At 38.8% G+C, this 10,260-nt stretch overlaps 2 long non-coding RNA genes across 6 annotated transcripts in view; one reads left to right on the forward strand and one right to left on the reverse strand.

The window, feature by feature from the left end:
• The window catches only part of LOC139356472 (uncharacterized), a 274,354-nt gene that overhangs the window by 209,500 nt on the left and 54,594 nt on the right, over positions 1-10,260 (forward strand). The window lies entirely within an intron of this gene.
• The window catches only part of LOC105492948 (uncharacterized), a 39,095-nt gene that overhangs the window by 27,845 nt on the left and 990 nt on the right, over positions 1-10,260 (reverse strand). For all 5 annotated transcript variants that reach the window (XR_011610597.1, XR_011610598.1, XR_011610596.1 and 2 more), the window contains exons 2-3: positions 9,648-9,702; positions 333-490 (exon numbers count right to left, since the gene is read on the reverse strand). This is a non-coding gene — a long non-coding RNA (uncharacterized lncRNA). The remainder of the gene's footprint in view (positions 1-332; positions 491-9,647; positions 9,703-10,260) is intronic.

Genomic DNA, 10,260 nt, shown 5'->3' on the forward strand with positions numbered 1-10,260 from the left:
TGCTACAACAAGCAAACGTATAAATCACATGTAGCATATTGAATAACAACCAAATAATGAATTATTAAGGCATGTGTTCACTTCTTCTCCTGGCCACAAGCACTGTTGGGTTTCCGTGTCACTTGTTTGCTGGGGGGGGCTTTGATCTTTTTGTGTATGACACATTCCTAGGTGTTTTGAGACTGTGATGAGCCACATTGATTTTCAGTTGAGGAGGCTCTTACCCCTACCTGTCCTGATAATATGCCCCAGTGTAGCCTCTGAAAGGTTTGTGAGGAAAAGGGAGGGGTCATAGCATTGGTTTGCTCAGTTAGATAAAATCATAGGAGCACCTTTCTCTGAAGTCAGGAGAATTGGTCCTATGTCCTCATAGAAGTTGTAATCAGAGTCCATGGTATTTCCTTGTATTTCCCCAGTGATCTCAGTTGAATGCCACAATCTATTTTGATTTCCATCTTAGAAAGTCTGGAGTAGCCTTTGCAGGGATCATCTGATACAGAGATAGAACATTTCAAGAAGTAGTGCAATGGAATTCTTGTCGCCTTGCAATGTAAGTGCTGAGCATAGATTATTATTTAGAATATCTATATTTATACTAATAAAAATTAAGAGTCATGTGCTGGAGTCTTTTTTTTTTCAACCCAGATATTGACAGGTGGTGAGCAGGTGGAGCCAGGCAGCGCTTGTCATGGATGTGTCGGAGTGGTAGGCGGGGGAGGGGTGAAGATATGAGTGAATGATATCGGCTCAGTCACTCCTTTCCTGTTGTTGTTGAGTGACACTTGGATATATCACTAAACATATAAAAATAGAAGCTCTGTGTCAGCCTTCTCCTTGTACAGGGTGCTGTGCTGCAGCGTTTAAATCTGGATGTCAGTATGCCACTATCGTTATTTATAGAGGAGACCCGTATTAACATTTTGAGAGCGACAGAGGAAGAGGGAGAAAGAGAAAAGCACATTTCAGATGGAAGGCACTCTGAATTTTGTCTTGCATTAATTGAACATTTATGTTTATCTCCTTTAAAATAATCACTCCTATCTGTATAGGAATGTACATGTTGCAAGGCGCTTTCACATACACCACCACCCTGGAGTCCCATAGAGACTCTTTGAGGTACAAAATAGAATTTCTCTTCCTGCAGAAGCTCAGGGAGATTAAGTGACTCCGTAGCATGTCGCTCAGCTGGTAGTGCTAGAACTGGTTCTCAGTTTTGCTTCTTCAAAATGCAGTTGTTCCTTCCTCCTATGGGACATATAAGGTATTCATGTCCCCATATAACAGGTGAGGAAATTGAGCAAGGAGTCATAAACCCAGGCATGGTATGAGATGTTCATCTAGGCACTGAGGACACAGCAGTGACCAAATGGGTAAAAAAATTCTTGCCTTGTAAAATGTCATGTAAAGCTAACATCCCAGTGGTTGTGTTAGGTGATCTTTACCATTCTGAAACTCTCTAGTGTAAGTTATGATGCAGAGCTATTTTATCCCATTTTAATCGTCATTTTGAAATGAAAAATTGGCTTAAAATTTGTAAAACAATAAAAAATTTAATACTTCAAAATATTCACATAATTTTGGGGAACTTTTGGTTTTCTCTCATATTTGGATTGCTGTGTTGATTCTGTAGAGGTATGATGACATATTGTCATATTCTGTTCAAGTCAACATAAGTCATAAGGCATTTCCGTGTCCAATGGGACCAAATCGGACCTGCAGGATCCCTGTGGACCAGAAAGGAAATCTCTCAGTAGACCCCTGCTAATATGGCTCACATGAACTGATAGCTAGGACGGTTATCCCCAAACATCTCTACACTTCAGAATCACTCAGGGAGCTTCAAAAAGTATTGATTGCTGTGTCCTACTCCAGTGATTGTAATATAATTGACTTAGCATATGAGCAGAATGTTTAAAAGGTGATTCAGGAACCACTGAACTAGAATATGACTAATGGGATGATAACAGACAATTGTTTGCCTACCCAATAGCCATTGCTCAGTCACCTTCTAACTTGCAAGCAGAACCTCAGCTTTGTTCAGAGTATTAAATCATGATTCAGTGGCTGAATCATGATTAAGTCAGTCATGATAATTTCACTCTCTCTGCCAATGATTAGTTTGGGGGGTAATTATGTGAACCAGAACCAACCCATGGAATGGAAAATAATACCCGCTGGTGACAATATGAGAAAGATTTCTTTGCTATTAACAAAAGAGACTTCTTTAAGGAAGTAGCCCTTTCTTCTGGTTATGATGATGTTGAAAAGGTATGATGGCATTTAGAGACCTTGGAGGAAACTAGGCAAGAGACCAAAGCAGCAACTGACAATGCTGAATGAAAGATGAGGCCGGGCGCGGTGGCTCACGCCTGTAATCCCAGCACTTTGGGAGGCCGAGGCGGGCGGATCACAAGGTCAGGAGATCGAGACCACGGTGAAACCCCGTCTCTACTAAAAATACAAAAAATTAGCCGGGCGCGGTTGCAGGCGCCTGTAGTTCCAGCTACTCGGGAGGCTGAGGCAGGAGAATGGCGTGAACCCGGGAGGCGGAGCTTGCAGTGAGCCGAGATTGCGCCACTGCACTCCAGCCTGGGCGACAGAGCGAGACTCCGTCTCAAAAAAAAAAAAAAAAAAAAAAGAAAGATGGAAGGAAATTTGCTGACATTGTTGGGATAACAGGATAATGAACTCTAATATCAACATATCTCCTGACTTTCTGTGATTTACCATTTATGTTCCTTTAGTTGGTGTTCATGAAATTTATAGCTAAAGTATACTAAATGATACATGAAATCCTAATTTTGGATGAAGTCTCGTAAGGAGCATAGTATATGCTATCCTGGGGCAAAATAATGTTTTATCTAAACTTGCATATTGTCCACACTTGCATATTGTCTCTGAACAGAAACCAATGGATAATTCTTTTTAGAAAATGTTAGTTTTCTTACATGGCTACAACTCAAAAGATTTCTTTCAAAATTGTTTTTTATTAACTTCCAAATCTATCAAAAACCTTTACTAAAATTCTTCTTGAACCTCCTTATATTTTCTTCTCTGCCATTTAAAATGTTGGTGAGAAGAACTACGATTAAAAATACTTACATATTAGTTAGATTATCACTGACACAAAGACTTCATGAAATGAAACTTCTCAAGAGGGGCCGTGGGATACTTTTGGTATCAAGTTGCGGGTTGAGGCTATTAAGGGGCAAACGACTAATTGTCCCTTACTCAGCTTCCTAACAAGTAGAAATAAGAAAGATCGAGAGAAAGGTAAATGCAGATTAACTGGGGCCTCAATCAAATTTTAGGGGTGATGGTTCACAAGGTAACTGACAAATCAAATTTTGCTTTCCATTAAGGATTCTGTAGTTTTCAGTTTGTCCATAGGATATTTTATGAAGCTGTAAATAATTATAAATAACATTCATTGGGTGCTTACCATGTGCCACCCATCATGGCAAGCTTTTTACATGCATCATCTCAAATAGTTCTCCCAATCAACCTAGAAGGACTGTGTATTTTAGGGGATTTAAATGACTTGTGAAAGGTTGCACAGTTACTGAAGGGCTGGGATGGAAGCTAAGCCTGTGCTTTTATCAACAGCACAGTGTTGTCTTCTATCCACAGTGGAAAGAACACAAACTGTAATCCAGTTCCATCAGTTATTACCAGTGTGACCCTGGGCCTTCTTCGCCCGCTCCCTGGGAAAACTGAATAACGATCTTTTAAACTGGAAGCCCTGTCCAAATGTAACAGATTATTCCAGTCCCTTTGAGATTTGTTCCATAAGCGTTGATAGAGTTCTTACTGTGTGCTGGATCCTATGCCAACTTCTGGGAGAACAGTAGTATGTAAGACACAAGAGTACTTTTCCTGTAACTGCTGGACTCTGGCAGTGAGCTGGAGGCCATGCTTCCCTTTCCAGACAAGCCTGCGGCTGCCCCAGCTCTGGCTTTGTGTCGTGGAGCCATGCTACTAAAAGCCTGTCGAGAATGGATGCCAATAGCTCCCCAGCTGCCTCATGTTAATGTAATCAGCAAGAAGCCTGCACACCTGATGGTAGTGCAGAATAGGAGGTGAGTGATTAAAGTTTAAAAGGTCGTATACCATTGTAATACCGAAAAGAAACTTTATGATTCATCATTCCTGATGTAATGTCATCTGTTTAATAAAGGCGTATTTCACCCACAGCTCATTTTTAATGGGCCTATTTAAGTAATGGTATTAGGGTTGGATTTTTTCCTTTCCCTCTCAAGCTAAGAGTGGTTTGTTTGTAGTATACTTGAAAAAACCACAGTAGTTTTGAACTTGCATATTTACAGTATCTTTCAGGCTTCAGCTGTGTATTATTTATGCCAAACCACTGTACTTGGACTGAAATATCAGGGACAGGCAAACAAGCAGCTGGATATGCTAATACACAAACCATGTCTTACTTAATTGTGTGGATGGGAATTTATATGGTGGGCAAGTATTCTTATCTGTAAGCTGGTGTGATGAGCCGTGGTCAGAAGGTATGCCACCCACAGTGGTGTTTCACTCAAGCAGGAAAATGGAACCAGTAGGCCTGCTTCTCTCAGATCAGTGGTTCTCCAGTAGAGACAATTTTTCCCCCTAGGGGACATTTGGCAATGTTTGGAGATGTTTTTTAGTTGTTACATACAACAGGAGGAGGTTGGTAGTGTTGTTGGAATCTGATGGGAAGAGGTTAGGCATGCTGTCAAACATTTTGCATTGTGTAGGACACTTCCCACTTCAACATATGGGGTAGAGCTCAAAAGGTAAGTGGACTCTGGGGGAGTAAGGGAAAGTTTGTATAACCTTCTGTGGTAGAGAGTGAATTTTATCTAATTTTCTTTGTTCTACTTTTTTCTGATGCTATTACTATCTTTCTAAATGGATGTCTTGAAACGGTTCCTCTTCATCTATTAACACACTTCATGGGAGGGGTGCATGTCATAAGGTGAGAAATGATACAGCGGGAGTGGCCATAATCTAGAATTTTGGAAGATGGGAGCATTGTAAAAAGCTATCTAGTTTATACCTTATCTTTAACAGAGAAAGAAACTGAAGTGCCAAAAAAGAAGTAACTTTCTGAATGTGACCAGCTAATCATGACAAGCCACAATTTTACACTATTTGTTATCTTTGTTCTGAATTTGAGAACAATAGATTCTAACCCACACATAACTCTACTTTCCAAAGGCAGCATGCAAATTAACATCTTCCCTAATCCTCTTTTTATTCTTCATTTCCCATCTCTAAATTCACCCCCCTCAAGATCTGTTTTTGAATATCGCATGACCAAAACCAAATTGCTCCTTGCTATTTCTTACTAACCTTTCAAAAGATTTAACTTTTGGCTTTTCATTGGTAGAAGCAGTGGTATTTCTGATTTGTGGCTTTTTCTGTGTGTTCTTAATTTTGTTGTTGTTGTTGTTGTTTGTTTGTTTGCTTTTTTATCTTGGGCATAATACTTGCTCCCTAATGTTGGTTACTATGACATAAACTTCAAGTTATGATGACCACTTAGGGTCCTAGGATGGAGAACTCCAGAAGGTTCTCAGAAAGATCAGGTATAAGGAAGAGTGATGTGTGCAATGCTCTGACTCACTGAATTGGTATAAACTGAAATCTTGATTCCTACCCCCTCAGCTGTCTCTTCTCCCAGTTGTCTCCATTTGAGTAAAATGGCAACTTGCATTATCTTGGTGTTCAAGCCAAAAAACCTTAAAGGCATCTGTGATTCATTTCATTCTATTTCTTTCCACATCCAAACAAGTGATAAATCCTATTGAATATAACTTCAAAACATAGCCATAATCCAACCACTTTTGGTCACCTTCACTGCTTGCCTCCACTGAAGTCTAAGCTGCTATCAGCTTTCACTTAAAATACTGTACTATCCTCTCAACCTGCCTTCCTCCTCCTACCTGGCTCCCTTGTCTCTTCTCCATACAGCAACCCGAGTGATCATTTTAAGGTGTTAGTTTCTGTCTCAAAGTGGCTCTTCATCTCAATGAACATAAAATATGAAGTGATTTTACCTTACCAAATTTTATCTTACCAAAACCTACAAGATAATATTTACCTTTGCACCTGTCTGCCTCTCTGATCTCAGCTCCCAGGACCTTTCCTTTTATTCTCCATACTCCTGTTGTGTGTTCTCCAAGTATCAAATGTGCTCTCATTTTGGGACCTTTGCACTTTCTGTTTCCTTTGTCTCGATCATCCTTTCTCTACTCAAATTCCATTTCATCGAGAGGGCTTCCCTCATCCTACCATCAAATGCAATACAGCCTGTCCCCCACTCCTCTGCTATTGTATATCATCCTGCTTTATTTTACTTCCTAGTACTTAGCAGCTCCCAAGAAAACCCGTGTGTGTGTGTGTGTGTGTGTGTGTGTGTGTGAGAGAGAGAGAGAGAGAGAGAGAGAGAGAGGAAAGCACTCCATAAGGGCAGGATCTATGCTTGTTTTGTACTTAAAGCAGTGACAAGCACATGATTGGCACCCAGTTTAGAGTGAGTGAGTGAATGACTGAGTACACAAATGAATGAATTGGTTATTTTTCCTTTATTATTTAACAACCAATATGCCTTGCTGCTTAGAAATCTTTATCTTCATAATTTGAATAGGGATAGGCTGTACCAGAACATTTCACATCTAGTAGTAGTAACCCTAACTTCCAATTCAATATTTTGGGTGTTCAGTCACTTCTGGGTCTCAAATTTGGAAGAGCTACTTCAAGGATAAGACATTGGCTTATTATTTATCTGCACAGATTTTTTTGGCTGGGTCCATGTCCATATATTCACTTTTATTTAATTCTTTTTCTTCTTTTACCTTCCTTGAGATGTTATATCTGAATATCACCCACAAATTTGATGATCATGACTTTAGTGTGCCCTATTCAAGGTTAATGGTGATATTGCTTAGTAACCTCAGAGGTGTTGCATCCATGCCCAAACTCCTTGGGTTGCCATTTATCATCACTCTCTCTTCAGTCTAGGTGGAAGCATTGAAGACCATTTGAATTGGCAAAGGCTGATATAAAATAGCTTTGCCACTAACATTTTGTGAGAGATCCTGTCTCAAGTGTTTTACAAAAAGGCAGAGACATAAGATCCCTTGCCTTCCTTTCATCTGCTAATTTGAAATTACGTTGTAAAAGACTACGAAGTTTGTCAGGTGTGATTTGTTCTTTAAATGCCCTTGCTGCTTAATCTTCATGAAATCCTTATTAGGATGCTGAATGATCCTTAAACAGGACTTTTTTTTAAAAAGGCACAAAAAGAGATTGTATAACAACAGCATGTCTGATGAGCAGATTGACAGTTATCTGGGATAAATGGATGCATGGGTCATGGAGGACTCTAGTGATCTAATGTAGTTCATCTCTAATTTTTGACCTTGGTTAAAGTTTAGTTTAGGACTAATAGATTTAGAAGAGTATCCTGATATTTATTATAGCAGTAATACAAATAATAGAAATATATCAAGTTCAGTAATGTCTTTTGTTTCCAGGGCCCCAAGTATTTATATACATTTTTTTAAAATTTTCATATTATTTCTGTCTCTTCTGGTGTGGTTCAAGACCATAATTGTAGTCCTGGCTTTGTTACCAGTTGACTATGTGATTTTAGACCAGAGGTCAGCAAACTTTCTGTAAAGGATCAGATCACAAATATTTTAGGCTTTCAGGGTCATATGGTCCCTGTTGCAACTACTACACTCTGCTCTTGCAAAATGAAAGCAGCCAGATATAATATGTAAATGAATGAGTATGGCTGTTTTTCAATAAAACCTTGTTTACAAAAAGAGGCCATGAGCCAGATTTGGTTTGTGAGCCATAATTCTCCAACTCCTAGTTTAGGTGATCGATTTAGTTTCTCTGGGCCTTCTTTTCTCTATTTATCAAATATGGTGGCTGAGCTGGAAAGTGTTCAAGTTATAGAGTTATTTGCTCCTACATTCAGGACTCATCTACCAGGAGTTTTTCTAGTGCTTGAAATTATGGTATGCTGTACATTCAAAGGTCATCACTAGGACTGGTATGTCTCATTTTGGTTCAAACACCAACTAGGAAGCAAACTCTGAGGAGGGAGCTTCCTTTAAAATTCAAAGATGTAGTGGACTCAGTCCCTAGATGAGTGCCGAAAGATTTTAAATGAAACATACCACTTCCACCATAAGATGAAGCATTTCAGGATTCCTCAGGGATTGGGGCAAAGGGATAATGCAAGAAGAGCCCCAGGATTATTTTTCCTACCCTACATCTCATCCTTACTTGATCGTGTCCCAATCCCCACACCATCACTTACTTGTCCAAGCCTCATCATTCTCCAGTCAAGCCATTATACTTAAACCAAGTCTCCACATGCTCAGAGAAATCCTTTGGAGACTTCTCTAAAGGTTGGCTTATGAGTACAAAACTGTCACTCAAAATTTTCCCTTTGTGGAGAATGTGGGAGATTATGGCAGGAGGTTTTCTCACCTGTCATTCACTTGGAACACAAATATCTTTGAAAATCAAAAGCACATAATGAGTTCAGACCTCAAAAAATTATGCATCCTTTATTCTTCTTTAATATGTTGTTTGAGTTAGGAGACCGACAGGGATAACAGTCCTACTGGGAAACTTTAAGGAAATCTATTTATTTGTCAGGTTCATGTTAAGCAACCAAATGCTACTTCCATTCAAATTATGTCATATTTTTTAGTTTTCCAGACTCTTTCAACTAGAAAAAATATGTGTTTCTAAAAAACCTTTTTAAAAATAAAGCAGTTAGATCCTCTAGAGTAAACCTGTGTTTTGGTCACATAAAAGTTAGGTAGGAAAGGAGGGAAAGAGTTAGCGAAGATACCTGACTATGTAATGTAACTATTACTTTAGCATATGTGCCAGGGGCATTGCACACAGTCTCATTTAATCTTGTGCTAATGAAGTAGCTATTGTTTTCTCATTTTACAGATTGGGAAACTAAGCTTTAATAATTATCCAAGGTCACAAAAATTTTAAATGACAGAACAAGTTTTTAATCCCACATCTCTCTAAAAACAATGTTCCAAAACAATTTCTAAAATAATTCTAATGGGAACTAATCCAGTTAATAAGAATCTGATTTCCCAATGGATACTTACTGCATAATGGACAGCATTTTTGGTGGGAAGGGTCTCAATTACAGAAAATATCAATTTACTAAGTATAGGTGGTGACTTCAATCTTCAAATGAATAGTATCCTAGTGTGGGCCTACTGCACTATTTGGAGATAATTTTAAAAATTTGAATGGCATTAAAATTTTAAATTGAATTAGATGAGCAATCTTTAGTTTGTAATAGTGCCCACTAATGAGTAAACTTAAAATTAGTTAAGAAACCAGCCCAGGTTAATCTGCCAATATGGGATAGAACCAGGACTGGACCCATATCGTTCAAAGTCCCAGCATTCTTTCTACCAAAATAAAAAAAAAAAAATGCATACTATTAGCATAAGAGATATAGTAAGAAAGAATGTTAGGAAAGCAGGGAAACTGTGATAGGATAATGCAACTTTCTAAAGGTTGGAAGAGAAAGCAACCTGGAATGGAAGCCCAGCTGTGTGGATTGTGTGACAGGAAGTGTGACAATAACACAGACTTACCTTCAACTGGCTCTGTAAATTGTCTCTCTCAGTGCCTCTGTTATTTGTTTTTAATCTGTAAGATTCACAGGTTAGATTATTAGAGTTTAACAAATGGTGACCTGGAAACCAAATTAATCTCAGGAATGAGTTTTGTTTATACTCTACAATGTTTTACTCTTAAAAAATGAGTGTAGATGTGAAATGAACTCCCCAGTCCTTATCACTCCCATTTGTCTTGCACCCCACTGGCCTTTTCACACTTTATGTGATCTGCCTGGCCACTAGCAATTCTTTGCCTTTGCAGACCCTGCAAACAAACAATCAAGTTCCGGAAGAGCTATTATAGTCTCTCATTCTCTAATTTACCTGGTTAGTGAGAAAAGGTCTGGGGCTACGTTTCTAAAAATAAGTTACCTGGAAATTGGTTTAACAAGAAAAATATCTTCATTTCAAAGCAGAGGAAAATCTACTCAGCACACAAAAATGTAGTGAGATCTCTCCTAGCCATGGCAATTTCCAGGAGGATGACAGGAGGGAAGGACAATGTCCCCAGTGAAGCCGAAGCTGGAATCATGAAAAGCTAAATAGAATTACCCAAACTGGAAATTGGCCAAGATTTAGGGTTACCACC

This window comes from Macaca nemestrina, chromosome 1, assembly GCF_043159975.1.
Source record: "Macaca nemestrina isolate mMacNem1 chromosome 1, mMacNem.hap1, whole genome shotgun sequence".
Taxonomy (NCBI): Eukaryota; Metazoa; Chordata; class Mammalia; order Primates; family Cercopithecidae; genus Macaca; species Macaca nemestrina.